At 41.1% G+C, this 25,643-nt stretch overlaps 1 protein-coding gene across 1 annotated transcript in view; it reads right to left on the minus strand.

Moving 5' to 3' along the window:
• The window catches only part of PTH (parathyroid hormone), a 46,810-nt gene extending 23,618 nt beyond the window's left edge, over positions 1-23,192 (minus strand). The window contains exon 1 of the mRNA XM_044260901.1: positions 23,070-23,192. The gene's annotated coding sequence lies outside the window, so the exon portion shown is untranslated. The remainder of the gene's footprint in view (positions 1-23,069) is intronic.
• Positions 23,193-25,643: the final 2,451 nt, after the last annotated feature.

The raw sequence follows: 25,643 nt of genomic DNA on the forward strand, positions 1-25,643 counted from the left end.
AATAAATATCAAAGTTTCAAATTTTGCCAGTCGCCAGACTTGAAACCATGCCTTCTCTCTTCAAGTTCACAGCTCTTTCTGACACCTCTGGGTAGCTTCATGGTGATTCTACGGATATTCAGTAAATATTGGCTAAGATGAGTTGAAATAGCACAGTTAGTTCTTGGGTTTTATTTCTCTCTGCTTTTCAGAATAATAGCCTCCTTTGTCTGACACTTCCCTGGCACCCAAGAAGTCAGACTTCCTTTGGGAGTAAGCCTCTTCCTCAGCGGATTTTGTTGCTGGAAGAACCTGATCTCATCCTGCATGGCTTTTAAACATCTCTTAGGCATTTCCAACTTAACATGTCTAAAACTGAATTTCTTGGACACCTGAAACTAAGAGAACCCCGGATGTTAATGATACTGGCATTAACATTTAAAAACTCAACATTTTTGAAAAATTGAATTCTTGATGATTTTTTTGGAAACATATACATTCTAGTTGGCTCCTACTCTTCCCCATGTCAGCATCCTCCTCCCCATGCGACCATCCAGTGATATTTGAGTCAACCTGTTCCTTTCACTTCCGTATTACATCTAAGATCTCTTTACTTCTGTCTGTTTATCTCCACTAGTACGGTCCTCGTCTAAGGCATCCACTAGTGTCGTCACTAGTATGTCACTAGCATCATTTATCTCCACGAGCACCGTCCTAGTCTAAGGCAGGCTCCTTTTATTTTGATGGTTGCAATAGACCCCTCACTAGACTTCCTGATTCTAATCTGTATGCTCAATCCACTCTGCACATGTCAGCAGGAGCGAGCTTTTAAAAATGTAAATCGGGTCACAACAGTCTTTGGTTTAAAATTGTTTAATGGAGGGACGTCTGGTGGTTCAGTCATTAAGCATCTGCCTTTGGCTCAGGTCATGATCCCAGGGTCTTGGGATCAAACCCCCCCCTCAGGCCCCCTCCCCTGCTCAGCAGGAAGCCTGCTTCTGCCTCTACCACTCCCCCTGCTTGGGTTCCCTCTCTCTGTGTCTCTCTCTGTCAAATAAATAAATAAGATCTATAAATTAAATATAAATACAAATTTTTAATGGCTTCCAACTGCCCTTTGGATAAATCAGTTCTCAGGTAACCTACAACTCCCTGCACGTATTACCTGCTGACCTCTCCAGTACCACTGTCCTCTTAGCTCAGTACATGCTGGTCATGCTGGCTTTCTGTCAGTTCCTAGGCTACACCTACCTCTTTCCTGCCCCAGGGACTTTGCTGTTAAACTTTTCCTGCTTGGAATGCTCTTGATGAGGCTAGTTCTCCCTATTCTTCATGACTTGACACACTTTAACTCTTCAAGGAGGTTTTCCATAAAATCCCTGTCAACAGTAGTGGTCTCTGATAGTCTCAATTATGGCACATTTTCCTTTTCTTTGCAGCAATCTGCAGTTATTTGCTGTAATTATTTTGTTAATTACATGAATAGTCTAATAGTCATGATTTTTAAATGACTTTTAAATTTGCTGCAAAGCTATAGTATTCAAGGCACTGCCATACGGGTGTAAGACTAGATAGAAGATAAATGGAATTGGATTGAGAGTGCAGAAATAAACCATTACCTATTCAGTCAACTGATCTTTTTTTAATTGAGATATTGAGACAAAGTATAAAATTGATCATCTGATGCATTCAGTGATGCTAAATGCATTCATAACGTAGTATAATGATCCCCACCATTCACTTTCATAACTTTTAATCGTCTAGCAGTGAGGGACGCCTGGGTGGCTCAGTTGGTTAAGCAGCTGCCTTCAGCTCAGGTCATGATCCCAGCGTCCTGGGATCGAGTCCCACATCGGGCTCCTTGCTTGGCAGGGAGCCTGCTTCTCCCTCTGCCTCTGCCTGCCTCTCTGTCTGCCTGTGCTCGCTCTCTCACCCTCTCTCTCTGACAAATAAATAAATAAAATCTTTAAAAAAAAAAAATCTTCTAGCAGTGAAACCCTATACTCATTAAACAATAACTCCCCACTCCCCCTCCTCAGCCCATGGCAAACACAATTCTACTTCCTGTCTCTATAATTTTGGCTACTCTCAATACCTGTCTCATATAAGTAAAAGCATACAGTATTTGCCTTTTTGTGACTGACTCATATCACTTAGCACAATGTCCTCAAGGATTATCCATATTGTAGAATATGTCAGCATCTCCTTTCATTTTAAGGCTGAATAATATATTCCATTGTAGGTTTATACCACATTTTGTTTTTCCATTCATTCACTGATGGACAGTTGGATTGCTTCCATGTTTTAATTATTATGAATAACACTGCTATGAACATGGGTGTAAAAATATGTTTAAGTTCCTGCTTTTAATTCTTTTGGGGTATATATGCAGAAGTGGAATGCTGGATCACTGGTAATTGCATTTTTCAATTTTTTGAGGAACTGCCATCTCTTTTCCATAGGAGCTGTACCATTTTACAAAATTCCCAATAACATTGTGTGAGGTTTTCAATTTCTCTACATCCTGACACTGACACTGCTCTTTTGTGTTTTTTTGAGATCTTAGCCATCCTAATAGACGTGAGGTGGTATCCTTGTAGTCTTGATTTGCATTTCCTTAATGATTAATGATATGGTGCATCTTTTCATGTGCTTATTGATCATGTGTACATCTTCTTTGAGAAATGTCTAAACCTTGTCTGATTTTTAATCAGGTTGTTTGTCTTTTGTTATTGTTGAGTTTCAGGAGCTCTCTATATACCGTGGATATTAACCCCTTTTCATACATATAACTTGCACATTTTTTCTTCCATTCAGTGGGTGCCTTTTCACCCTGTTGACAATGTCCTTTGATTCACAAAATTAAAAATTTTTCATGAGGTCTACTTCATCTATTTTTTATGTTGCTGCCTGTGCCTCTGGTGTCATAACCAGGAAATCACTGCCAACTCCAACACTGTGCAGTCTTTGTTGTATATTTTCCTCTAAGAGTTTTATATTTTCTGATCTCACATTTCAGTCTTCTTTCTATTTTGAGTTAATTTTTGTATATGATGTTAGTTAAATAGCCATTCGTTTCTTTGCATGTATTTATCCAGCACCATTTGTTGAAAAGACTGTCCTTTCCCCTACTGAATTGTGTTGGTACCCTTATCAAAATCATTCACCATACAAGCAAGAGTTTATTTCTGGGCTCTCTCTTTTATTCCATTGGTCTGTATGCCTGTCTTTATGCCAGTACCACATTGTTAATGGTCAATTGATTTTTGACGAGGGTACCAAGACAATCCAATGGAGAAAGAGTGATTTTTTTTTTTTTTAAGAGTGGTGTTTTTGACATATGATGTTGGGACAATTAGATATCCAGATACAAAAGAATGCCATTGGATTGCTACCCACACCACATGTAAAATTTAACCCAAAATGGATCAAAGACCTAAATGTAACAACTAAAACCACAAGGTTCTTAGAAAACAACACAGGTGTAAATCTTTGTGACCTTGTATTAGGCAATGGTTTCTTAAATATGACACCAAAAGTACAAGCAACCAAAAGAAAAAAGATAAATTGGGCTTCACCAAAACTAAAACCTTTTGTGCCAAATGACACTGTCAAGAAAGTAAAAAGAAAACTTAAAGAATGGAAGAAATATTTACAAATTATATATTTGATAAGGGGACCCTGGCCAGAATATTTAAAGAAGTCTTAAATAAACCTCAACAACAATAAACTCAAACAACCCAGTTTTAAAATGGGCAAGGATTCTATTAGTCATTTCTCCAAGGAGATATATGAATGGCTCATAAGCACATGAAAATATGCTCAACATCATTAGTCATCAGGGAAATGCAAATCAAAACCACAATTAGATACCACTTAATACTCATTCTGATGACTGTTTTAAAAATACAGACTCTAAGGCGCCTGGGTGGCTCAGTGGGTTAAGCCGCTGCCTTCAGCTCAGGTCATGATCTCAGGGTCCTGGGATCGAGTCCCACATCGGGCTCTCTGCTCAGCAGGGAGCCTGCTTCCTCCTCTCTCTCTCTCTGCCTGCCTCTCTACCTACTTGTGATCTCTCTCTGTTAAATAAATAAAATCTTTAAAAAAAAAATACAGACTCTAATAAAGGTTAGTTGGGGGGAGACTGAAAAAAATTATATAGAAAATTATTTTTTTAATATGCAAAAATGAAAAAATAAAGGTTAGCAAGGATGTGGAGAAACTGAACTCTCATACCTTGTTGGTGGTAAAAGGGAAGCACCTGCTTTGGAAAACAATTTTATATTTCCTCCATTTTTAAATATAGAGTTACCATGTGACCCAGCAATTCCACTTCTAGGTATGTACCTATGAGAACTGAAACTATGTCCATACAAAACCTTGTACACAAATGTTCATAGCAGTGTTCTTCATAAAAAGTAAAAACTGGAAATGACCTGCATATTCATCAAATGATGAATGGATAAAGAATATGTGGTATATTCATACAATAGAATGTTACTCGGTAATAAAAAGGAAGCAAAGTACAGATACTATAACTACTATAACAGGATGACCCCTGAAAATATTATGCTCAGTGAAAGAAGCTAGACATAAAATACAAAATATTGTATGATTCCTTTTATGTGCAACATCCAGAAGAGGTAAATCCATTGAGACAGAACGTTAAGATTAGTGGTTCCCAGGTGCTGGGAAAGGGGGGAATGACTGCCAGTGGACCTAAGGTTTCTTTTTGGGGTGATGAAAATATCACACAGTGGTGATAGCTGCACAACTCTGAATATACTAGAAGTCACTGTATATACTTTAAAATAAGAGTGAATTTTGTGGGGGCGCCTGGGTGGCTCAGTGGGTTAAGGCCTCTGCCTCCCGCTCGGGTCATGTTCTCAGGGTCCTGGGATCGAGCCCCGCATCGGGCTGTCTGCTCAGCGGGGAGCCTGCTTCCCTCTCTCTCTGCCTGCCTCTCCGCCTACTTGTGATCTCTCTCTCTGTCAAATGAATAAATAAAATCTTTAAAAAATAAAAGAGTGAATTTTGTGTTATATTTAATAGATCTCAATCAAGCCATTTTAAAAAGAAAAGAATAGTTACCTAAAGATCTCATTTTAAGGGCGCCTGGGTGGCTCAGTGGGTTAAGCCGCTGCCTTCGGCTCAGGTCATGATCTCAGAGTCCTGGGATTGAGTCCCGCATCGGGCTCTCTGCTTAGCAGGGAGCCTGCTTCCCTCTCTCTCTCTCTGCCTGCCTCTGCCTACTTGTGATTTCTCTTTGTCAAATAAATAAATAAAATCTTTTAAAAAAAAAATCTCATTTTAAATGTGAAGAAACTGAGATCTGAAGAATTTGAGTGTTTACATATGCATCAGTGGTTTTCCCTTCAATTGACACTATTATGAAATTACAAAGGCAAGCCACAGACTAGGAGAAAATATTTGAAAAAATATATTTGATAGGAATATTTCTCTAGAATATACAAAATACTCAGTAACAAGATGAAAAACAGTTCAATTTTAAAAATGGATGAAAGATATAAAGATACTTTCTTTGACCGAACAAGATGTATGAAGTGCAAAAAATTAGAAGAAAAAATGCTCAACAGCATTTTGATTAGGGAAATGCAAATTAAAGGGTAGTTCTACATATCCACTAGAATGGCTAAAATGAAAGACTTACAATACAAAGTGTTGCAAAGTAAGTGAAACAATTGGGACTCTACCAGTTGGAGTGAGAAATGGGAGAGCTACTTTAGAGAACTTTACAGTACCTTACAGAATTAAACATGTACTTACTTGTATCTAACTCAACAATCCACTTATAAGTATTTACCCAAGAGAAATGAAAACCTATGTTCACTCAAAGGCTTGTAGGTGAGTATGCATAGTGTCACTGATTCATCTATCACAACCACTAACTCAGGAAACAATAGGTAAGAAAGTCCTGGCACTGCCATGGCCAAATGCTCCATCCCAGGAAATCCCAAGGGAGCAGAACAAACTGAAAGCATAGCTTCTGGCTGGGTTTGCCAACACTGTTGCCGAGCAAAATCAGATCAAGTCATTACAAGAGAAGCCAATAATTCAAGGAAGGAGGGTTTGGAAAAGAAAAAAAGACGTTTATTTCATGTGCCAGCAGTTGGAGGGAAGAGATGGGGCGTTCAAGCCTTAACAACCAGCTTCTCTGTTGGGGAAGATGGACATCTAGAGTTTTATAAGGTGAGGTGGGGGTGGGGTGTGCAAGACAGCAGGCAGAAAGCACATGATTATGGGTGAAGGTCAAGAGGTGTTCAGTCCATGATCATGGGCAGGGAAGGCGACATGTGGGATGTGGTCTTCTCAGCATTGCACTGCTATCAGGGCTTTTCTGGTCTAGTGATTGGAATGTTCTGGTCATTTAGAAACATCTTCATCAGTGCCTCAAAAAATTGCAATAAGAAATAAGCACAAGAGGTTTTCGTTAGAGCATGTGTTAAGTTGTCTTGTCTATTTCTGGTTTTAACTGTTGGGGCCTATGGCTGGGCAAGATGGCTCGCTGACAATAGTAGACTATTAATAAAAATTTTAAAAATATACCTGGGAACAACCCAAATGTTCAACTAGCAGGAAAAAAATTTGTCATATATTCATGCAATGGCATGCTGTTTAGCAATAAGTAAACAAATTACCAATACACACATGTTGATGTAGCTCAAAAACATTATGCTAAATGAAAGAAGCCAGACATAAAACCTCTGAAAAGACAGAACTGTAGTGGTAAAGATCAGATCTGTGCTTTCCAAGGGCCAGGAAAGGGAAGGAGATTGCCTACAAAGGGGCAGGAGGGAATTCTTGTGGTGATGGAAACGAAGTGTTCTATATCATGATGATGTGGTCACCGAATAGCATATCTTTTCCATAATTTATCAAATTTCACTTAAAAATGGGGAATTGCATATGCAAATAATGTCTCATTAAAGCTGATTTTTAAAAAGACCATCACCCCAAAACTTCATCTAAAGATGAAAAAGATGAGTTCTAAAGGTAAGTGATGAGGAAGGTAGGGGAAGTTAGAAATCCATCCAGCATTAGAAAGAGTCATTGATTCCTTATCTAGGGCCATATGCATTATAATTTATTTTTAGAAAGAGAAGTGTCACATGTACTTTCACTTATTTGGGTTTCCCCCCTCTACTATTTGCTGGATCTTCTTGGGAATGCAGTAATTAAATGTTTGTATTGTCAGGCTTGTCTTCTATTTAGCTCAACCTGGGATCAAACCTTTTGATAACAAATAATGTTGGAGTCCTCAACTGAAAGACAGGTTGTCTCACAGTTTCTAAATCCCATCAGTAAAAAGGGACTAATAATTCCCCTTCAGGGGGCGCCTGGGTGGCTCAGTGGGTTAAGCCGCTGCCTTCGGCTCAGGTCATGATCTCGGGGTCCTGGGATTGAGTCCCACATCGGGCTCTCTGCTCAGCAGGGAACCTGCTTCCCTCTCTCTCTCTCTCTCTGCCTGCCTCTCCATCTACTTGTGATTTCTCTCTGTCAAATAAATAAATAAAATCTTTTAAAAAAATAAAATAAAAAATAATTCCCCTTCAGCTTTTTAACAGACTAAGGAAAATTAAGAATGTCTCAGACGGCAATTCGAAAGAAATAAAAGTATTATATCCAGGTTTGTAATTTGTTTTGTATTTCTCTATTGCTTTGTTTCAAACGAAAGCAAATACTTGGTTGACAACTCAGAAGTACTGATGGAGGTTTTTTGCAACTTCATTTGGAAAATGCAGGGGAGCCCCCTGGTGTAGTTTCTTGTTACTGCACTTGAGTGATACCGCGATCAAGTGGAGAGAGAACTGCCTAGTGGAGGTAACAAATAACAGGACTGGGTGAAACTTGAGACGTGGTGGGTAACGGGTGACTAAAGAAGGCACTTGTGTTGAACACTGGGTGATGTATAGAAGTGTTGAATCACTAAATGTACACCTGAAACTAACATAACGCTGCATCTTAACTCTACTGGACTTAGAATAAAATAAAATAAAATAATTAATTAATTAAAATAGGACTAGGTTGACATCTTGTTCATTCAGATGCTCCTGATCCTTTTTGATCAGTGATCCACAGTGAGCAGCCTGGCTCAGGAAGAATGTGTTCAAATTAGTTGTAAATCAATGAGCATTAAGAGTCGATAATTTTCCAGGTGTTAGACTGATCCAAAAAGAATGACACTTGGAGACAGGTCACTTGTTTTTAAGAATAGGCTCCACGCCCCGCATGGAGCCCAAGGCAGGACTTGAACATGTGACCATCAGATCAAGACCTGAGCTGAGACCCAAAGTCAGATACTTAACAAACTGAGCCACCCAGGTGCCCCAGAAACAGATCACTTTAGAATCAAAAATTAAGGGCGCCTGGGTGGCTCAGTGGGTTGGGCCGCTGCCTTCGGCTCAGGTCATGATCTCAGGGTCCTGGGATCGAGTCCCACATCGGGCTCTCTGCTCAGCAGGGAGCCTGCTTCCTCCTCTCTCTCCCTCTCTCTCTGCCTGACTCTCTGCCTACTTGTAATCTCTCTCTGTCAAATAAATAAATAAATAAAAATCTTTAAAAAAAAAAAAATCAAAAATTAAGTGTTACACTAATGTATGGCTTGCAAAGTGCTTGTATGCAAATTATTGGGTTTCATTTACCAAGAGCTCTATGTGGTGGGTATTTTTATTCTAACTTTACAGGTGAGGAACCTGAGGTTCAGAAAAACAGAGATTTGCCCACAGTGACTTTTTAGAAAGGACTTTAAAGTTGAAAATCTTTTGTTATGTACCACACACCCTTGGCTGGGTTCCAGGAATATAAGGGGACATAAGTGTAAGAACCTCCATGTTCACTATAAATATGTAAAATAATTATAGTCCAGAGGAGGACGTGATAGAAAGCATTGGGAAATATTTCTTAAGAGCAATGAGTTGAATCTCAAAAAGTGTGTATATTGATTTGCTATGTACAGGGAGACAAGGTTGCAGGAAGGAAAATTCAGTTTATGCGAAGCTACAGGAGTAGAGAGGACCCAGGCAGGGAGAGAATGGTGGAAATTCCACTGACTTGAGAGAGCAGCAGGTGAAGTCACGGGCTGAACCTGGGAAACAAAGTTGCCACCACATTGTACAGGGTCTCTATGCCATTCTACAGAGTTTGGATTTTTTCTAAGATTTTATTTATTTATTTGACACAGAGAGAGAAAGAAAGCATGAACAGGTGAAGCAGCAAGCAAAGGGAGAGGGAGAAGCAGACTCCCCGCTGAGCAAGGAGCCTCATGTGGGGCTCGATCCCAGGACCCTGGGATCATGACTTGAGCCACAGGCAGCGGTTTAACCAACTGAGCGAGCCACCCAGGCACCAAAGAATTTGGATTTCTAAAGTCTTAGTGCACTTCCACTGCTTCCAGAATCACCCATGTTTTAAGAAGATAATTCCAAAATGAAACAAGATGGAATCGGGAGGGAGACAAACCATAAGTGACTCTTAATCTCACAAAACAAACTGAGGGTTGCTGGAGGGAGGGGGGTGTTGGGAGAAGGGGGGTGGGGTTATGGACATTGGGGAGGGTATGTGCTATGGTGAGTGCTGTGAAGTGTGTAAACCTGGCGATTCACATACCCGTACCCTGGGGGTTAAATAAATAATATATAAGAAATATAAATAATATAAATAATAAATAAATAATCACAAATAATAAATAAATAATAAAATGATAAAAATATAAATAATAAATAATAAAATATATTATATGTTTATAAAAATTAAAAAAAAAAAGAAGATAATTCCAGAGCCAAGGTGGAAGCTAGAGTGGTGGAGGGGGGCGAGTTGGGGGCTGTGCAAGGAGTCAGACGTGAGATCATGATGCTGTCAAACAAGGCTGACCCAACGACAACGCAGACAAACAGGCAGAATGAAGAGATACCAGACGTCCCACTTGTCAGAACTGGGTGATCAGTTGGACACGGGGGTTAAAGGAAAAGGAGAAGTGTAAATTGACTCCAAGTTTGAAGTACTGTGTGGGTGTAATGCTGCTGTTGTCTACAGACAGAACCACAGAACTTGTGACCAGTAAATGATGGGTCCAGAATTCAATCCCAGGCCTTCTGCCCCAAGCCTTCTGTAATCTACCACATGGTGTCTAATAGGCGAGTGATGCCAATTATAGCTGAAAAATATGGATGAGAGTAATTTAAAATTCTTACAAAAACAAATTCTACAATATAGCCAAATTATTATTATAGCCTCTTCTGTTATGTAATAACCTCTCAAAAATATATATCCCTTTAAAGCCCTAATATATTTCTGTTAATTCCTCTCTGTCACTAATTCTCTGCTAGGTTTCTGCCTACTTGCAAAGGAGCAATTTAGAGAGAAAGCTTGTATCTATACAATCTATTCGAGGTTATAGTAATATCAGCGTAATGGCATGGAAGTCTCTTCTCTGGTTCAGAGGTGCTCACTCTGACTGATACTGAAGTCCCCTGGCCACTAGACTTGTCACTCTCTGTCAGCAGTGAGCCTTTCAATGTCATTCACTCCATGTGCCGTGCGAGGCCCCTAGACCAGGCACTCTATATGCTTCCATCTTCCTCCTTTCTTTGCAAGGGAACCATTATCACCCTTACTTTATCCACGAGGACTCTAAGGCCCAGAGAGGCTGAGTAACTGGTCCAGAGTCCCACAATTTGAAGTATATATGCTAATCACTTCCACACACCTGCACCTCCAGACGAAACATGGCAAGTCCCAGACCTGTATCTCCAACACTCAGCCAACAAGCCCCACCTAGACATCCCTCCCATGCCTCAGAGCTCAGTGCCTAAAATCAAGATCATTCTTCTCCCCACAGCCTGCCACTCCTCTGTTTTTCATCCTGGCTCATGGCATCGGTATACGCCTGATCGTTCTAGTCAAGAACCTACAAGTTATCTTTGTCTCCACACTTGTTCCTTCCACCATGACCTAACTTTTTTTACTTCACCTTCCTGCTCCTATACATTTGGTTTTAAAACATAATTGATTATGCACTTATATGTGTTATTTTAACTCTAAATATAATTTTTAAAAACTGCCTGTCTGACAGGTGCATCTCGATAGAACTGCCACTCGTTACAGGAGAGGATCTGGAGATCTATCATTTAGCAGTGTCTGATTATGATACTCATTTTTTAGCTTTGGTCTGTAGTAATATATTAACAGTTTACTAGATTCACAATAATATAAGAGCATCATTTCTGGAAATAATAAGTATTGCTAAGCAAACCAACAGATTTGAAAAGCAAAGACAATTTGATCCTACATGAGATTATGCTGATGTAGCAACTGAATCTTCATAGATTTTTATCAGTGATGAAAATGTGGCAAGATCCTGAAATACACCTTTTGGCCCGACCAGAGTATTTATCTGTTAGTAACTTGCAATTTAACAATTAATTCATTGAACACATAATTTACTTTCCTCTTTGGGTTTTTACTAGTTTATTCCTCCCACCCCAATAAAAAAAAATTTTATACAGTATACATAGAAGGTAAAAACTGACTGCCTAGGTTTGTGTCCTGACTCAGTGACTTCTAGCTGTGTGACTCAAGAAAGTTACTTGATCTCTCTCTGCCTCCATCTTTTCAGTGGTAAAATGAAGATAGTAATGGTAACTACATCATGGAGGTCCTGTAAGAATTAAATGTAAGTCCGGGAGCACATAGGGGAACTACAAAAGGCAAAGGCTGCTGAGTTCGATTTGGACAGCAAAAAGCAGGTGACAACCACCTGTTGGTGTGAAGTTACTATAGTGATGGGGTGTCAGCACCAAATGGAAAAACGTGGAAAAACGCAACATATTAGGATTAAATTGGTTATAAGAATGAGAAGTCCAACAAAGAAACCCTTAGTAGTTGGCCATAGTCCTCTCTTGAAACAGGAGTCCTCTCCTGAAGCAGGAATTTAGCCAATCATCAAAAGAGTGGGAAGGATTTTGTAGAGCCTTAGTTTGAGTATTCATATCTTTTTTAGTCCTATGACATTTTTATGATAATCTGGGATGTATACACAACATTCTGTTTTAATAATGACACATGTATCTCTTTGTGCTGCTGTTAGGACACCTAAAGCCAATCTATTTTGTAGAACCGCTTTGCACATTTGTATGACCTCAGCATTAAGTAAGGAGATGCTGTTTGTGAATCACTGGGAGCCTTTATGGTGTATAAGGGCTTCCATATGCTAAATTACACTTTCCAACCCTACAGAGGGTACAAAAATGGATGTCAAATGGTCATACCAGTGAAAAACAGATTGTGTCCATCTTTGTTTTAAATTGGGAAGATATTGGTGAAGCAAGATGGCAGAGGAGTGGGAGACCTAAATTTCATCTGGTCCCAGGATTTTAGCTAGTTATCAAACCATTCTGAACACCTACAAACTCAACAGGAGATCAAAGAGAATAGCAGCAATTCTATGAACAGAAGAGTGACCACTTTCTGGGAGGTAGGACGTGTGGAGAAGTGAATCCGAGTGACATTTGGGAAGATAGACCATGGTGGGAAGGGCCGGCTCCCGGCAAGCAGTGGAGCAGCGGAGCACAAAATCAGATTTAGAAATCTGCTCCACTGAGGGACATCTCTCCAGAGACTAAGCAGGGGGTGGAGCCCTCACGGGGACAGTGTGGTCTCAGGACCCTCAGGTCACAGAAAGACTGGGGGTGTCTGAGTGCAGCATAGCTCCCAGGTATCAGAGCGGGAAAACTGACTGCAGAGACAGAGCCGAGAAGGGGGCTCTCAGCTCAGGGTTACCTTAAACCACGATCTGAGGCACAGTCAGGCCACTGCTCTTCCAGCAGGGACCCCACAAGTGGCAGATCCAGGGAGGACCTCCCTCTTCTCCTCTGGGAGGAGTGGCATGGGAGCCCACACCAGGAATCTGCTGGTTTTGGAAACTCCAAACAGGACCATGTGCCAGAAATAGAAATGCTCATCACAGGCGGGGTGAGCCCAGAGAGCAGCCAGAGACCAGCAAGATGCAAGGATTGACTGCTTTTCTCTGAGGATACACTGAGGAGTGGGGTCTGAGCTCTTGGCTCCTCCGGCTCAGAAACTGGGAGGCCGCCATCTTCACTCCTGTCACCCAAAGCTGTACAGAAAGCGTTCAGGGAACAAAAACTACAGAGAGCAAACCCCAGCAGATTACTTAGCCTGGCCCCTGGCAAGGGTGGAGCAATTCTGCCTCAGGCAAAGACATTTGAGAATCATGGCAACAGGCCCCTTCCCCAGAAGATCAGAAAGAACACCCAGCCAAGACCAAGTTCACCAATTAATGAGAACTGTAAAACTTCAGAGCTATGGGAATACAGCACAGCAAATTCACGGATTTTTTCCCCCATGCTTCTTTAGTACTTCCAAGTTAAATTTTTAAATTTTTGTTGTTTTTTTTTCCTTTTCCTATTTTTCTTTTTCTTTTTATATATTTTTTTAAAGATTTTATTTATTTATTTGACAGAGAGAGATCACAAGTAGGCAGAGAGGCAGGCAGAGAGAGGAGGAGGAAGCAGGCTCCCCGCTGAGCAGAGAGCCCGATGCGGGACTTGATCCCAGGACCCTGAGATCATGACCTGAGCCGAAGGCAGCGGCTTAACCCACTGAGCCACCCAGGCGCCCCTCTTTTTATTTTTAATTTTCCTCTTCACACACACACACACACACACACACACACACACACGCAAAGGAATATTATACAGTCATTAAAAATGAAATTTTACCATTTGCAATGATGTGGATGGAACTAGAGAGTATTATGCTAAGCAAAATGAGTCAATCAGAGAAAGGCAATTATCATATAATCTCACTGATATGCAGGATTTAAGAAACAAGGTAGAGGATCATAGGGGTAAAAAAGAGGAAAAAAATGAAACAAGACAAAACCAGAGAGAGAGACAAACCAAAGAGACTCTTAATCTCAGGAAACAAAATGAGGTTTGGCTGGAGAGGATGTGAGGGAAAGGGCTTGATGGAGAGGCTGGTGATGGACACTGGGGAGGGTATGTGTTGTGGTGAGTGCTGGGTGTTGTATAAGATTTATGAATCATAGACCTGTACCCCTGAAAGAAATAATACATTTTATGTTAATAGTAATAATAAAAAAGAAAATGCATGTGTAGTATAGCTGTTCCCTTGGGTGAAATTGGGTCCAGATTTATGTATTTATGGATGTCTTCTATCAAACAACGCTGAAATAGAGCTGGATTCCAGTCAGCTCCTTGAGCAACTTCCTGAATGTTATTAAAGTTTACAGGTTTAGAGAATCCTTTTTTCATTTCTTCTATTAAACAAGTGCTCATATGTTCTCTTCTTTCCCTTCCCTGTCTATCTTCTTGGCAATTCCAGTAGGGTTCAGTATTGGGAACAGCAGTTTCCCCCATCGGATAACAATCTCTATTTCTGGCTGCTAGTTCGTCAGCAAATTCTTGAGCCCCTTTTCCTCAGGGGAACAACAATGAGTTAATGTGATTTATATATCTTACCAGGTCAAATCAAACATAGTAGATAACTGTTGCAAGCCCTCAATAAATTGAGAGGGGTTTTTGGAGTATCACTCTAATTTTTGCTTTATCTAGTCTGCTAATGGACTTTAACTGTGCTCATTTCTCCATTAGCAACCTCCCTCAGAGGATGGAATCCAGATTTCAATGGGACTCCTGGAAGATAGGGAGCTCTCTTCTAGTATGTCCAGGTGGGCTGGGAGCAAAGGGCGTTTGAGGTTTATGAGGAGGAGGGTTAGTAACAGAGCCAATATCCTCTTTGTTTAGATTGGCTGGTGATTCCTCTAGTAGCCCAGGTTTATTAACAGGAATGGGTCTATTTAAACAATCATCACCCAATATGTCCAGAGGGGGTTTACTAAATTGGTTGGTGGTTAGATAAATTCTGCAAGAAAACTTAGGTTGGGAGATGCCTTGGCTCAGTCAGTTAAGTGTCTGTCTTTGGCTCAGGTCATGATGCTAGGGCCCTAGGATCAAGTTCTACATCAGGCTCCTTGCTCTGTGGGGAGCCTGTTTCTCCCTCTGCCTGCAGCTCCCTCTGCTTGTGCTCTGTCTCTCTCTCAAATAAATAAATAAAATCTTAAAAAAAAAAAAAAAAAGAAGCCTTAGGTTGGGGACTTGATTTAGGGACATAAAGGCCTGGACATAGGGCACCTCAATCCATTTGACCCCCCCTTTTTTTGCAGGAGAGATCTAACTGATAGATCCTACTAAAGTTTAATGTCCCATTTATGCACCATTTTCCCTCATCTCCTGAGGAATCCTGAGGCCATGCAATGTTACAGAAGATCAGTTTATCCTTTCTTAAAATTTCAATCCAAATTGATTCCAGTGGGTTAAAAGGCATCCCAAGGAAGAATCCTTAGGGACTGAAAAATAAGATTCCATATTCTTAGAAAAGTAGAGAAGGTCCATTAGCAAAAAATCTCCCCTAACTCCAGGTGGCACCCCATGTGGGATATGTCACCATTTCTTGTCAAAGTGCCCGGAGGCATCCCTCTAAGGAGTCACTAGAAACAACACTTCACCTTGTAGGAGGGATGCCAGGATCTGCCCCCCTTCCACCTTATATCCTAGGCTACAAAAGGGTACTGTGGGGCGCCTGGGTGGCTCAGTGGGTTAAGCCGCTGCCTTCGGCTCAGGTCATGATCTCAGGGTTCTGGGATCGAGTCCCGCATCGGGCTCTCTGCTCAGCAGGGAGCCTGCTTCCCTCTCTCTCTCTCTCTGCCTGCCTCTCCATCTACTTGTGATTTCTCTCTGTCAAATAAATAAATAAAATCTTTAAAAAAAAAAAAAAGCATGCTGTGGAATGGACTAAAATACTGTGCTGTGACATGCCATGAAGAACCCACTCTTTTTAATCCATGAAAAACACTAAAAATAGTATTATAAGGGGGAAATTACCCAATTTTGTAATTTAAGTAGTTAGTAGGAGACACTGACAGAAAACAATAGAGATAGAAATATACCATGATCTAAGCAACAATCCAACACCTTACACCGACAGTCCTTACAGCCGACTTCTCTAGGAAACTGGGGAGATAGGCTTAGGTTTTAATTCAATCAGGTACTGGTTTTGGCTGTCTCGGGGTGGAGGTCTCAGGGCCAGAAGTGGCTAGACCAGAGATATGAAGAGGATCACATTAAACCAATGAGGAGGAAACCTCACATGGAAGTCTTAAGATTGGCAGCCACCCTAGTGACAGATGTCTGTCTCATGCCCCAAAAGACTTTATATAAGAATAGGAATAAAGGGAGGGCATCAAGTTTCTGAGTCTTATTACCATTTTGTTTAGGGCGCTAGCTTCCAGTCAAAAGGCAGGCTGTTTCCTCCCTAGAGTAACCACAGACTACAGGATTACAGCCTGAGCAGTAAACATCAAAGTGTTCTAATAAGACCACACTCCTGATATGAGAGTGGGGAGAGAGAAGAGGAGGTATTCACCAAGTTTGTACAGAGGCGCGGGGTCCAGATGAGAAGACTTGAGCCCCAAACTGGCGCCAAATGATGTGATTTGTTGGGTCCAATAGCGAATGGACAAGAAAGAATTCTTGAGATGTTTTCAGTGCAAAAAGGTGTTGTTATTATAGCATGGGGACAGGACCTGTGGGCAGACAGAGAGCTGCCCTTGTGATTGTGAGAAGTGACTAATGATATACTTCTATGTTTGTGGAGAGAAAGGGGATAGAAGGTAACTTAAGTTTCGAAGGAATTTTTCGCTGCTGAAAGTGAGGCTTCAGGATGTTGGTGATCTGGTTATTGTCCAAAAGTTGCTTTTAGTCTCTAATAAACCATCAACATTACCACAGCCAGGAGTTCCTTGAAGAATGTCATGTTGTGCCTGTCCTGGTATTTATTTATCAGTGGGCTGCAAGTTGTAAGGAGATTTAATTTAAGCTACATTTCTCTTGCTTTTGTTCTCCTCATCAACCTCTCCCTGCCCCCACACCCATGCTGACCTGTAGACCCTAAAGTCTACCCTACCTCTACACTTAATGAATGGGGTAATATATTTCCTTGTTGTTTGAAATCATATGAGTGAAGCATCCTATTCCTTATAGCCCAAAATGCTATGAATCCTTCATGGGGATAAATCACTTACCCTCTCTGAGTCTCAGTTTCTTCATCGAAAATAATCCCTATATGCCTGTATCTTGAAGTGGATTTGTCATGCCTATGGACATGAAGATATTATTGCTGGGTTCGGATAGTACTGCCTTGCCTTGCTCATAATCTGACCTCACACTGAGCTATTTAGGTAGCTTGGACTCTATTTCATAGTCTCTCAGGAATTTAACCCCGCATAATCTGGGCTGACGACCTTGAAACTGAGTAAATCTCAGTCAGCTCCACAGAGCTATACAGCAGTGTAGAATAATGATTAGGAAAGAGGGAGGAGAAACTAGACCATCTTGGTTCAAGTAACAGCTGCCTGATAACTGATCTTTGGGTAAACTGTTTAACTTCTCTAAGGCCCCGATTGTTTTGACATTGAAAGGAAGTGATCTATTTTAAGACTTTAGCCCATTGACATATATAATATTGTATATGGTTTTCGGTTACTTTGGTATAATTTGTTCATATGTCTTTAATCTCAGTTTACTTAGCATCAAGAGTCTTCTTGTACATGCAAAATATACTGAACTTGAAATGCAGTTGAGAGTCAGCCTGTAAGAGGCTTGGGAGAGGTTTAGCAACTTGTGAAAGGTCACAATGGATTGTAAATGGGGGAAGCTGGGGCGTGAAACTACGTTGTCTGATTTTATTTAGTTAGTTACTTAGTTACTTAGTTAGTTCAATTAGCCAAGATATAGCACATCATTAGTTTTTGGTGTAGTGCTCAACTATTCATTAGTGTTGTGATGAGCACTGGCTGTTACACATTGTCTGAATTTTTTTTTTTTTTTAAGATTTTATTTATTTGACAGAGAGAGGTCACAAGTAGGCAGAGAGGCAGGCAGAGAGAGAGGAGGAAGCAGGCTCCCTGCTGAGCAGAGAGCCCGATGCGGGACTCGATCCCAGGACCCTGAGATCATGACCTGAGCCGAAGGCAGCGGCTCAACCCACTGAGCCACCCAGGCGCCCCACACATTGTCTGATTTTAAATCCAGAGTGCCTAAAACAGAAAATATTTGTGCTCAGTCTACCTATGTTTGACCTTACACAAATGCTTGCAGGTGTATGGTAAAAATTCAATGAACAGTTCCCTCCCTCTCTGCACCAAAGGACACTCAGCCAAGGGAAACATTATTTATTCATGTACTTCAGGGTTTCATTTTTTTCCCCTAGAGAACTGAAGCCTCCAGCCCCTACCTACTGAAAAGTGGCTCTTACACCAGAAGCTTTGGCATCTCCTTGGAGCCTGCTAGAAATGCAGGATATGAGACTCCACTTCAGACCTCCTGAATCAGAATCTGGAGTATAACAAGATCCTCAGGTTGGTTGTGTGCCTCTTCGAGTTAAGAAGCTCTGCTTTCATCTAGTTGAAACGGAAGGATTCCTGATTTCTGATGCCCACATAATATCATTACTAAATTTCTCCTTAATATGATGAAATTTCCATATAATTACATCCAAACCACTCTCTGAAGAATTTGCAAAGGAGAATTAGAGAAAAGTAAGATGAATACTAGGTGGCATACCTTGTTAAAGGTGAGGAAACTGGAAATCAATTTCCAAGTCTTTTTGAAAAACTACAAAGGAATTTAGACAGAAATTTCCTCCAAACTCCAAACTACCGAGTTCAATGAAGATAACAAATATTTCCTGGAAAGAACAAAAATATGAGGGGAAAAGAATACTTAGCAAAGAGCACCACCAGGCATTTTGCATCGTTTAATTTCTCAGCACAAGACAGTAGAGAAGATGGATCTTCACTGTGTGTGTACGAAAACACAGGCAAAAGAGGTTAGGTAAATTATTCAAGGCCTTGCAGACTTGGGTCTGAATCCAGATTTGTCTGAGTCCAAAGCTCCAGCACCACTCACTGTGTGTGACCTACATACACTGTGCAAGGGGCTGCAGGAATCCAAAAAAGGCTCCTATTTTCTCAGTTCTAAGATGTACTTGCTTCTTCACAGCCTGACATGCCTGAAGTTGGGATGCTTCTTAAAACCCAATGCCAAAAGAAACTTGCCAAGGTGCTAAGAAAATTTCATGTAGACTGGAAAGGTTCTTTCAACAAATAGTGTCAGAATAGCTGAATATCCACTTGAAAAAAAATGAACCTTAACCCATACCTCATACCATATGCTAATTTGAGATGTATCATACACTTAAATGTAAGAGCCAAGATCTTTTTTTTTTTTAAGATTTTATTTATTTATTTGACAGAGAGAGATCACAAGTAGGCAGAGAGGCAGGCAGAGAGAGAGAAGAGGAAGCAGGCTCCCTGCTGAGCAGAGAGCCCGATGCGGGACTCGATCCCAGGACCCTGAGATCATGACCAGAGCCGAAGGCAGCGGCTTAACCCACTGAGCCACCCAGGCGCCCAAGAGCCAAGTTCTTAAGTGTGGAAACATATTTGTAACCTTGATAGGTAAATATTTCTTAAAGAAGACACAAAAAGCCCTAAATAACCTTATACCTGCTAGGATGGCTGCTACAAAAAACAAACAAACAAACAAACAAACAAAAACAGAAAATAACCAGACTTGGAGAGGATATGAAGAAATCTGAGCCATACACACAGTGAGATTGCAAAAATAGTTCAAGCACTATGGAAAACAATATAGAGGTTACTCAAAAAAATTTAAAAACTACCATATGATCCAGCAATCCCACCTCTGGGTAAATATCCATAAAAATTGAAAGCAGGGTTTCAAAGAGATAGTTGCATATTCATGTTCATAGAAGCAATATTGATAATAGAAAAGAGGTGGAAGCAATTCAAATGTCCACTGATGGATGAATGGATAAGCAAAGTGTAGTATATACGTACAATGGAATATTATTCAGTCTTAAAAAGGAAAGAAATTCTACCACATGCTAGAACATGGATGAACCTTGAGAACATTATATTAAATGAGATAAGCCAGTCACCAAAAGGCAAATATTGTATGATTTCACTTTTATGAGGTATACAGAGTAGTCAAAATCACAGAGATAGAAAGTAGAATACAGGGTGCCTGGGTGGCTCAGTGGGTTAAGCCTCTGCCTTCGGCTCAGGTCATGATCTCAGGGTCCTGGGATCGAGTCCTGCATTGGGCTTTCTGCTCAGCAGGGAGCCTGCTTCCTCCTCTCTCTCTCTCTCTCTCTCTGCCTGCCTCTCTGCCTACTTGTAATCTCTGTCTGTCAAATAAAAAAAAAAAAAAAAGAAAGAAAGAAAGTAGAATAGAGGTTGCCAGGGGCTGGGGAGTAGGATTGGGGGGTTACTGTTTAATGGATACAGGGCTTTATATTTACAAGATGAAAAAGTTCTGGAGATCTGTTTCATAACAATGTGAATTACTTAGCATTACTGAACTGTATACTTGAAAATGGCTAAGATGGTAAATTTTATGTTATTTGTTTTTTACCATAATGAAAAACTTAAAAAACTTTATCAAAAAAAAAAGAATTTAACATAAAAGAAAAGAAGTTAATTATACTTCGTAAAAAGTTAAACTAGTCATTCCTCAAGATAGTGAAAAGAAAATGAATAGGCATATCACGTATTAGGAGAAAATATTCATGACACATGAATCCTGAGTGGATACTGTGATGCTCTCCCCAGACTTCCCTTCCACAGCTGCCAGAAGTTTAGATCAACAGGTGCCAGATCAACAAGTGACTCTACCTCTAGACATTGCCCTTGGCCGGAGGGAGCTGCCAGGAACAGAATGCTCCAGATAGCATTTGGAAATATGGATATGGATGTCACAATAATCAACGAGTCTATAGTTCTGAGAGAAGTCCCTTAGGGATGGGGAAAAGGTTTAAAAGAGAGTTTTGAGGAAATCTAATCCAGGTAAAGGAGGAAAAAGAAGGGGAAGGAGGGGAGAAAAGAAAGAGAAGGGCATCCAGAGGGATAGGAGGAAACTAGGGTTGCATGGAGACATTAAAATAAAGGGAAGAGGGCGCCTGGGTGGCTCAGTGGGTTGGGCCGCTGCCTTCGGCTCAGGTCATGATCTCGGGGTCCCGGGATCGAGTCCCACATCAGGCTCTCTGCTCAGCAGGGAGCCTGCTTCCTCCTCTCTCTCTCTCTCTGCCTGCCTCTCTGCCTACTTGTGATCTCTGTCTGTCAAATAAATAAATAAAATCTTTTAAAAAAATAAATAAAAAATAAAATAAAGGGAAGAGAATGTGTAAGAAGGGAGGTCATTTATCAAATGTTGCCAGGAGGTTATGTAAGAGAAAGACTTAACACTGTTTATCAGTTTAGCAATATGGAGGTCACTGGAGACAATAGGTAAGAACAATTTGCTTGCACAATGGAGGCAGACACCAGATTGATGAGTGAGAGGTTAAGGGAATAAAAACAGCAGTGAAATAACTCCAGGCATTTTTGAATGAGGAGAGAAAAGAGAACTACGTTAGCACTGGGAGCAGCTACCTGGAGCAGATGGCAAAATGTTTAAAAATTCAATTTGGTTATTTTTTTTAAGATTTTTAAAATTTATTTATTAGACAGAGATCACAAGTAGGCAGAGAGGCAGGCAGAGAGAGAGAGGAGGAAGCAGGCTCCCTGCTGAGCAGAGAGCCCGATGTGGGGCTCGATCCCAAGACCCTGAGATCATGACCTGAGCCAAAGGCAGAGGCTTAACCCACTGAGCCACCCAGGGGTTATTTTTGAATAAGTGCTACATTCAGTTGGTTTGAAGGTTTTTTAAAAAAACTATATATTGAGAAATCTTAATTTCACATATGCCCATCTACTTCTTTATAATCCATATCCCCTAACTTGTCCTCTATATGTAACCACTAGCTATTTGTTTTTTTGGAATCCTTCACTATTTCTTTTTTTTAAAGTTTTAATTTTGTTGGGTCCATTATCAAAGGAACGAGACCGAGACAAAGTTACCAAAGCCTTATTCTATGCCAAGCATTAGAAGTTAGACTGACTGGCAAGGGAAACGAGGCTGAGACAAAAGTAAAAGTTATGTAAAGCTTTATTCCATGCCAAGCATTAGAAGTCAGACTGACCAGCCAGGGCCACCTCCGAAGACAGCAACGCCCCTTGGTCTTACAGGCTAGTTTTTATAGGGCACAATCGCAGACATCTGCATATGTGGCTTTGGCTGATTGGATGTCTCCTACCTGTGTGTTTTAGTAATGGTTACCTGGAACCAATACTAGTAACTGTTGAGGCATTTATTAAACAACAAAATGGCCTTGTTTTAGGTATGTGTTTTAGTAATAGTTACCTGGAACCAATATAAACAAAATGGCCTTGTTTTAGGTGTGTGTTTTAGTAACAGTTACCTGGAACTGATATCAATAACTGTTGAGGCATTTATTAAACAACAAAATGTCTACCTAGGCAACATGGAGTCACTATGGCTAAGTAGGCCCAGGCAGGCCCTAGGGGGTTAACATGTTTTAATGTGGAATCGATCCCAACAATTTAAATTCCAGTTGTTAACATACTACATAAAATTAGTTTCAGGTATAGAATTTAGTGATTCAGTACTTCCTTACAACAACCAGTGCTCATCACAGCAAGCAACTCCTTAATCCCCATCATCTATTTAACCCATCCCCCAACTCACCTCCCCTCTGGTGACCATCGGCTTGTTCTCTATAGTTAAGAATCTGTTTCTTGTTTTGCCTCTCATTATATATTTTCCTCCCATGTTGTTTGTTTTGTTTCTTAAATAGCACATATGAGTGAAATCATATGGCATTTGATTTTCTCTGATTTTGCTTAGCATAATACTCACTCCATCTGTGCTGTTCTAGATGGCAAGATTTCATACTTTTAATGGCTGTGTAATAGTCCATTGTAATGTAATAGTCCATTGTAATGTAACATTTCATTGTAAATATATAATATTTTAAATACATAATAAATATCATAATTATAATTAATTATAGATAAATATATTATAAATATGTACATATTTACTCACCACATCTTCTCTACCCATTCATCAGCCAATGGACACTGGGCTGTTTCCATAATTTGGCAATTGTAAGTAATGTTTCCATAAACACAGGGGTTCAGGTATCCCTTTGAAAGATCCCCCCGGGGCTCCAAGCACCCCGGAATGGACCCCTTCTCAGGAGGAGACCCCCGGACCCAAAAACCAAGCCGAGTCCACTGATCAGATGCAAACAGCACGAGGTTTATTGAGTTGACACAGGTACCTGCGGGCGATCAAGTCTTAGGAAGACTCGCGCGCCAGCCCTTTGTTCAGGGCCTTTTTATGGGGTTTGGGGAAGCGAAAGCATACGTACAGAAGCAGAAACATAGTTACAAGGTTCTTATTGGCTGGTTTGAATGTAAGGCATACTCGGTGTTTGTAGATTGGCTTTGAAGGACCCCGGCGCGCGAAGAGAAAGGTGGGGAGGGGGAGTGAGGAGGGGGAGTTGGACCTTATTACTCAGCAGAGAAACATCCTGCCTACGTGACTAGGCCCATGTACCTAGGCGACCCCCTTGCCTATGTGACTATGCGCATAAGGTATCCTGTTGAAACAGGAGACCAGTATCACCCCCTAAAAGCCAAGTGGTTACAGAAAGGCAAGGGAGTGGTTAAACAATTGACTGGGGGAGGGGTCTAACAGGGGAAGGGCGAGTGATTACAGAAAAGCCAAGAAGCAGTTAGTTAATCAATGGCTGGGGGGGGGGGGTGTCTATATGCGGAGTCTTTCATTCCCCCCTTTTTCTTTATCATGGATAGAATCTTATATCCATTCGCTCTGGTCCTGTACCAGGTCAGTTTGGGATCCGGTCTGTCGAATTAGCTGATATTGCTGTGTCACCAGTGGTTTTGCAGCCCCAATAGCGACAATAAAAGTGGGATGTCCCACTACAGTAGGTCCACTCTCTGGGTCTGTGAAACCCGGGGCATACATAGAAGGTAAGTGTTCTTAACATACTTTGTTGACTTCAGTCCCCATAGCTTCCCCAAGGATTTAACCCGAGTCGCCCCCGGGGGGAATGGTTGTGAAGGCGGCTTTTGTAGGTCAAAGTAATTTTCTACGTCCTAATTGGCTGGAGTTCCCATTGCTAGCTTGCAGATGTTAGGGTGTACTAGCTGCAGGGCTTGCAGATGGGCTTGAGGAACTGAGTTATGTGTCTTTGGAAATTGGGCTATTGATAAGGTAACTTCTTTGTTGTAAATCTCAAGGACATTTGCAAACAAAGGGAGACTCCTGCCTTACAAGACTGTGATCTCTGCAATATAAACATTTGTTCTTTTTTTCAGGGCAGTCAGGGGTGCCTGTGAAATGTCATACATATTATTAAGGGGAGTGGGTGGAGAGGGGGTGCAAGGCGCCAGCCCTTGTTCCCTCTTCAGCCAGCCTCCTGAACAATTTTGACCCTTAAATCTTTAAGGTGGTTGAAGGTGGAAGGTCTTATCTTCTGTAACTTCTTCCTGCTGAATAGGGGCGTAGAGCTGTCCCTACCTACTCAGGTTAACATTGATCAGTGGAGGAATGTATAGGGGAGTTACGAAAGGCGGAGGCAGCTGAATCCATTGCTGACAGTGAAAAAGTATCTTTGCGCATGGTAAGGATCATCTGTCATGGTGAAGTCATTGCAGCGATGGAGTCTCGGCACCAAGTAGAGAAATAGCGAACAAAGCAACATATTAAGGTTAATAAGGCAATAAGAATGAGAAGCCCGAAAAGGAGATTTGGCCGCAGTCCTCCTCTAAACCAGTAAGCTAACCAATTGCTGAGAGAGAGAGAAGGATCTTGTAGAGCCTTAATCTGGGCATTCTTATCCTTTATTAATCCTGTGACATTTTTGTGATAGTCTGGGATGTACACACAACATTCTGTCTTGATAATTGCACATGTGCCACCCTGTGCTGCTGTCAGGACATCTAAGGCCATCCTATTCTGTAGGACTGCCTTACGTATCTGTGAAACTTCAGTATTAAGTAGGGAGATGCTGTTTAGTGAATCATTGAGTGCCTTTGTAGTATATTTATTAAGGGCTTCTACATGCCACATGACATCCTCTAGTCCCGCAGATGGAACAAAAATGGATGCTAAGTGATCATCCCATTTAAAACGATCGCGTCCATCTTTGTTTCAAGTTGGGGAGATTAGCTGGAGTTGTAATGGTTTTAGTAATGCGCCCATGAATCCAGGCAAATCCTAAAGTACAGCGACCTATCCATCCTGGAGGAATCCAGGGCCACAGGTTGGTTCCACATATCCAGTGGGTTCCGTTTGGAGCTGGCCATCTAATGCCAGGTCGCCTTGCCCAGTCAGTAGCAAACCAGTCAGTGGCCTGGAGTACTATTACTTGAGAACACATTTCTAGTGATAGCCATCCCAGATATCGTGCGTTCTTTGCCCAAGTATCACTCGTATGATTCTTTTGTTCCCAGCATAAAACTGCCTTCTGACTGAGTCGTCCAATCGTGGGTGTAAGCCACAGATATGTATCCCAGATTTGATATATACCATCCTTAGTATAGCGATAAGGAGGGTTCTGTAACTTAGGCTCATATTTGATTGGGGAGT

This window comes from Neovison vison, chromosome 7, assembly GCF_020171115.1.
Source record: "Neovison vison isolate M4711 chromosome 7, ASM_NN_V1, whole genome shotgun sequence".
Lineage (NCBI taxonomy): Eukaryota > Metazoa > Chordata > Mammalia > Carnivora > Mustelidae > Neogale > Neogale vison.